Source organism: Palaemon carinicauda, chromosome 39, assembly GCF_036898095.1.
Source record: "Palaemon carinicauda isolate YSFRI2023 chromosome 39, ASM3689809v2, whole genome shotgun sequence".
Lineage (NCBI taxonomy): Eukaryota > Metazoa > Arthropoda > Malacostraca > Decapoda > Palaemonidae > Palaemon > Palaemon carinicauda.
The window spans coordinates 44,411,026-44,417,179 of record NC_090763.1 but is presented as its reverse complement, the minus strand read 5'-3'; the positions used below and the strand labels follow the sequence as shown (position 1 = coordinate 44,417,179).

The 6,154-nt window shown below is 43.0% G+C and overlaps 1 pseudogene; it reads left to right on the top strand.

The window, feature by feature from the left end:
- The first annotated feature begins 1,810 nt into the window (after nucleotides 1-1,810).
- The window catches only part of LOC137631375 (uncharacterized), a 4,495-nt pseudogene continuing 151 nt past the window's right edge, over nucleotides 1,811-6,154 (top strand).

Genomic DNA, 6,154 nt, shown 5'->3' with positions numbered 1-6,154 from the left:
CTTATAAGTAGTCCATCACGTATGGCCCACTTTCTTTTTACATTATGCAGGTACGGGTGTGTGATTTTTGGTAGACACTGGTGCCTACCATTCTACTAAGGCCACTCTCCAGGACATGATGTAGTCTGTCTAAGCTGTGCAATGTCTGCCTGGTAGCTACCAACGGATCTGCTATCCAAACACACGGGCACAAGACCCTCTCATTATCATTTGTTGGTGCCAAATATAACTGGAAGTAACTTGTTGCTAACGTCAAATTGCCAATCCTCAGTTTAGATTTCCTCTCCCATTTTGTCCTTATTGATGTTGCTCACTGATAGTTAATCAACGCAGACTGTTACTCGTTGAAACCTCTTCACCCCAACCCCTCCGACCTCGCTCCCCACATTAGCGCACCCACGGATGCCCATGCCTACCTACTCACGTCACCGGATTTAGGCATCTGGCACCAGATCCTTTGGCAACTGCTAAAGAAACGTTCACCGAAATGGAAGAGTTGGGCTTTTGCCAAAAAGTCTTATGCGCATGGTCATCACTCTTTTATATCGTCCTGAATCAAGATTGCATCCCTGCACCCATGTGGGGATCACAAGCGTTTGAACATGCGACAGAATCAGATCACTACCGGCTCCCAAACTTCACTAACGTTAAATCCTAGTTGCACAGAACAAAGGTTTTTCCATGCTCGACCTCTTGAAGTGGTATTATCAGGTGCCCGTGAACCCAAAAGACATCCCCAAGACCTCTATCACCTCCCCCTTTGGTACATACACCTTCAATTAGTCTTGATTTGGTCTTCGTAACGCTTGGGCTACATTTCCCCACCTCATGGATGGTATCTTAGGGAACCTCCCCTTGTGCATATGTTACGTAGACGACACACTTCTGTTCTCTTCTTCCTAAGAGGAACCCTTCCATCTACGCATCATGCTCGACCTCCTACAACAGAATTGCCTTGCAGTCTGGTACGACAAGTGTACCTTTGGCGACAATGAAGTATCATTCTTAGGGCATTGCATCACTCCTGATGGTGTCCACTACCTCCTTGAGAAGGTAGCAGCCATTCAGAACTTCCCTACGCCCTTAACCATCAAAGCTCTGCAAGAATTCTTGAGTATGATCAACTTTTGTCATTGGTTCCTGCCAGGCATCACCTACCTCAAGGGCAAGCCAAAAGTCCTGAGGTGGGGTGTCCTTCAAGAAGCGGCCTTCTACAATGTAAAGAATGCCCTATCAACTGCTGTTGTTCTTACTTTTCCTGTACCACATGCCCGTCTCTTACTCTCTGCCAAAGCCAGCAACGTTGCTATTGGCGCAATACTTGAGCAGGTGGTCAACTGCTTACCCCGCCCATTGGCCTTCTTCAGTAGAAATCTGTCCAAGGCAGAAGCTGGCTACTCTACTTTCAACAGCAAACAGCTAGTGGTGTATGTGGCTGTCTATCACTTTTGCCACTTCTTAGAAGGCATGCCCTTCATCCCTTGCACGGACCATCTGCCTCTGGTACACGCTTTCACTCGACAGTCCAACTCTTGATCCTGCCGTCAACGCAGACATCTCTCTGCCATGGCTGAATACAATTTCACCCCTCAATATGTCTCTGGGAAAATGAATCCCTTTGCTGATGCTCAGTCAAAAAACTCATTGGCCACCATTCACCTTGGATTAGTTATAATGCCTTGAGAGAAGACCAACAAAAAGATTCAGAGTACCTAGTTTGTAGGACATCCTGACCATCCGTCCGTTGGGAAGACATTGCCTTCAGCCCCTTCAACGCCACCCTCCTCTGTGACATCATTACTGATAGACCATGACAATGGACACCTGCTTCAATGCACAGTCAGGTGTTTGATTTCATTCATGGCCTTTCACATCCATTGTGATGATCTTCTGCACAGCTACTGAAGACAAAGTTCATTTGGCATGGAATTAGTAAGGATGTTATGAACACCGACACAGACTCAGGAGTGGGCACCTTCCCTCAACCTCAGCATCATTTTGCCCACATTGATGTCGACAGAATAGGTCAACTACCCACATCACAAGGACATCGTTACCTGTTTACTGTCAGTGACCATTCCACTCGCTGGCCTGCAACAAACCCCGTGAAAACTGTAACGTCCACCTCATGTATATCTGCCTAACTCTCAGGGTGGATAGCGAGATTTGGTATCCCAGAGCATATTACTTCTGACAGGGTTACCACTTTCACCTCCGAGTTAGGGATATCATAAGTGAATCTCCTGGGTATCACTCTACATCAGACAACCATCTACATCCTTGCAGCCAACAGAATGGTTGAAAGTTTTCCTCGTCCCCTCAAGTAGCATTGATGTCCTGATGCAATAACTCCTACTTGTTCACTCAGCTGCCCAGGATATCTTGGCCGATGATATGGTGTATGGCGATTCACTGGCTGTCCCTATCAAAGTTTTTCCATTTACAACATCCTCTGACGATCTCCAGCGCCTACGTCACGTTGTGGAAAAATTTACTCCATGCCACCAGAATTACAAGGCCCCAGTGAAGCAACACATACCGACGTATTTGCACAAGGTAAAGAAATGAAAATTAGTTTTTTTTAAGGAATCTTTCATGATTATCCCTTTCCTCATTCCCAACAAGTAGAAATCTCCATATTCTCCATTGTTGCCTTAAACATTAAGGTGACGACACTAGCAAGTCACCGCTAATCCCCCCTTACACAATTCCGCTGCACAACGAAGGATTTCTTAGTTAACATTCGTTGCAAAGAAGACTAGGTCTCCGTTGATTGCATTAAAGCTGCCTATCTCCTGCAAGATGACCTTCCCACATTGTGCATCTTAAGAGCGGGGTACCTTATTTCACATGCTTTTCTTTTTTGGGGGTGAAACCATGTACCCCACATATTTCACACATGCTTGTAGACTATAACAGTATTTCCTATTTTTGTATATCTCACTCTACACCCGGCACCCCTTGCACTGATAACAGTACTTGTTTAACCTTGCCTTCTTCCTGCATTACCCGGTCGTAGTTTTTGGACATTCTTGCCCACAAGTACTTGTATATAAGTTATTGTCTGTTTAATGAAGTTTAAATGCATTCCTCTCACCTCTCTGTTACAGCCTAACAGCTCACTCGCACAGCCTTTAAGGAATTCTGAAGACCTAGGATATTTTCAGAACCTAGAGACCTTTAGGGAGCTCATAAATGATTTGTCATTGCAAGATTTTCCGATACCTTTAAGGAAATTTTGGTTTCATGCACTTTTAGATTCTATAGGGATGTCGATACTCTAGTTGAAAATGATAGCCTATTGATGTCTTTGGAACTTTAAATTTTTTGAGCACCTTTGTGGGCCTCACAAAACATTTGAGAACCACGGATGCCATCTAGGTATTTATGGAGCATTTAGTTGTTCTGAGGACCTATTAAAACTTTAGATTGTACTAGGAATCTTCAGAGGTTTGGGGAACTTTTCAGGATATCTGGTGATTTTGAAATTTTTTACTGCAACTAGGATTCTTTGGTCTCTAGGACAATTTATTAACTTCTGAATGCTTCAGGGACAGGTTCCCTAAATTCTATCAATGAGAGAGAGAGAGAGAGAGAGAGAGAGAGAGAGAGAGAGAGAGAGAGAGAGAGAGAGAGAGAGAGAGAGAGAGAGAGAGATAATGCCTACGTAGCAAATGTCGGATGTTGAAATTTATATAAATTCGTAGTCTGTTATGGAGCGAGGCATTTTGTGACTTTTTTTTCTGAACCATCTGCTTTTATTTTAATTTAAATAATGGATATTAGGAATTAAGATTTCTTCAAAACCGGAACAATGCGTTGCTGAAATAGGGAGTGCGTCTAAAGAGTTCTTTAGTCCACCTACAGGTGATTTAATTCAACTGCACAGAGTTCATGGAATCTAACATTTCAAAATATATAAAGTAATACATGTTACGCATTGCATGAATCAAAGAGGTTCCATAAGCTCAAAAAGATATCTTCGTTGTATCTGCATGCTTCCATAAAATTTACTGACCGTGTACCACGTCAGACTTAAGGTGCGTTCACACGATCGAACCATGTTCGACGGATATAATTGTTACCAACTAGCAGTGGAAAGCAAAAAGGCTCGCTGATGACGTCAGAAGCGAGCACCAAGTAGTGTACAGGACACTGTCCACGTTCCCGGCATCGAAACGTCACACAGTGTCTGGTGTGGAAGTATACGATGCTCCAAGTCATATGATGAACAAAGTCACTTGGTTACAGGATTTTCAAAGTCCGTCAGTTCACTAGGTCATATGTCCTGTTAACATAGCCAGCAGTACCTTAGTCAAGGAGAAAAGTTGCCACTGGGACAGAAAAGAGACCCTGCTACTAATAGAACTATACCGGCAAAATCCATGCTTATGGAATGTCAAGGCTGATGTGTACAAGGATAGGAACAAACGTGTCGCGGCCATCAATGAAATAATGGCGGGAATGAATAGAAGTGGATTATCTGTTACTGCTTCTGAAGTGAAGAAAAAAATAGAATCCATCCGTAGTCAATATAGGCGAGATCTACGTAAACTGGGGAAATCAAAGAAGTCGGGGGCTGGTGCTGACGACATTTACACCCCCATGTTATGGTGTTCTGATGACCTTTGCTTCCGCAACGATGGCGACGGCATGAGAGAATCCGTGTCAAATATGGATAGCCAAGTGTCTCATGTGCCTGAAGAAATGTCTGATCATGAGGTGATTACGTAATTCTTGTATATATGTCTGTATACCTGTCTTACAATGAGAAAAAGAAAATATAAACCAAACCATGGCCATATTTTCTTTATTGCCATAATCCACCTTTATATTACATTTATCAACAAAGCAATGTAAAGTATGTTCAATATGCAACATTGGTGATTTGTATTATACATTACTGTTATAATTTTACTCAAGAGTTATTGTAACTTAGCCTCATGTATGTATGTTTTGCCAGATCACAGCACCTTCCTCATTGATATATTTCATATACAGATCGTGTACAATTGTGCCCTTGATGGTGGAGGTTTGTTGCTAATACTCGAGCGGTAGCATTCCAGAGATGTCTTCAGTGTATTCGTTATTTGCATCCAAACACATATTTGGGGTGACAGGTGCTGTGCGAAGGTAATTATGTAGTGCAGTGTAGGCAAGTACTATTTGTAATACTTTTGTTGGTTCAAGGTTAATGGGTTTATGAAACACTTCAAATCTGTTAGCAAGTATTCCAAATGCGTTTTCTACGGTGCGTCGAGCTCTTGACAGTCCGTAGGAAAACACACGTTGCTCAAGGTTTTGATTTCGATGAGAGAATGGTTTCATGATATGACACTTCAGAGGAAATGCATCATCAGCAACAATCACATATGGTAATACTTTTGAGCTGTTAAGGAGTATCTCATCCTCTGGCATACCCGCAGATCCTGCTTCAATATGCTGGTTGAGAGAACAGGTATCCCAAACTCCACCATCTGACACTCATCCAATAGTGCCCACGTCGACATATATGAAGTTTGAGTCTGCATTTGAGACAGCCATTAATACGATGCTGTGGCTTCCTTTGTAGTTGTAGTAGAAGGAGCCGCTATCAGGTGGTGGCCTTATCAGGATGTGTTTCCCGTCAACTGCTCCGATGCAATTAGGAAAGTTCCACTTCTTGGAAAACCCCTTTGCTACACGCATCCACTCCTCCGCTGTTTGGGGTGTCTGTTAATATGAGAATAAAGCTAAGGTTTTTTAAGCATTCTCGATATATATAAACTATTATCGCTCTCTCTCTCTCTCTCTCTCTCTCTCTCTCTCTCTCTCTCTCTCTCTCTCTCTCTCTCTCTCTCTCGTGTTTGACAGGAAATTATGAAAAATAATACACGTTGGCATACACTAATGGCATTTATCTATTTTCAGATTTTCAATGATTCTATACTTCAACAAATGAACATGGTTCTGTAACCCATACAACACCAGCGCCTGTTACACCTGTCCCAAGTACATCACAGGATAATGTACGACCTGCAACACATGAGTCTTCACGCATTCAGACTCAAAGTACCCGAGGGAGAAAAGGGTCTCTACCCACTAACGAGAGGCATGTGGTGCTTCAAGAAGCGCTTCATCAACTGAGGGAACTTTCTCGATCGGAGAAGGAGGA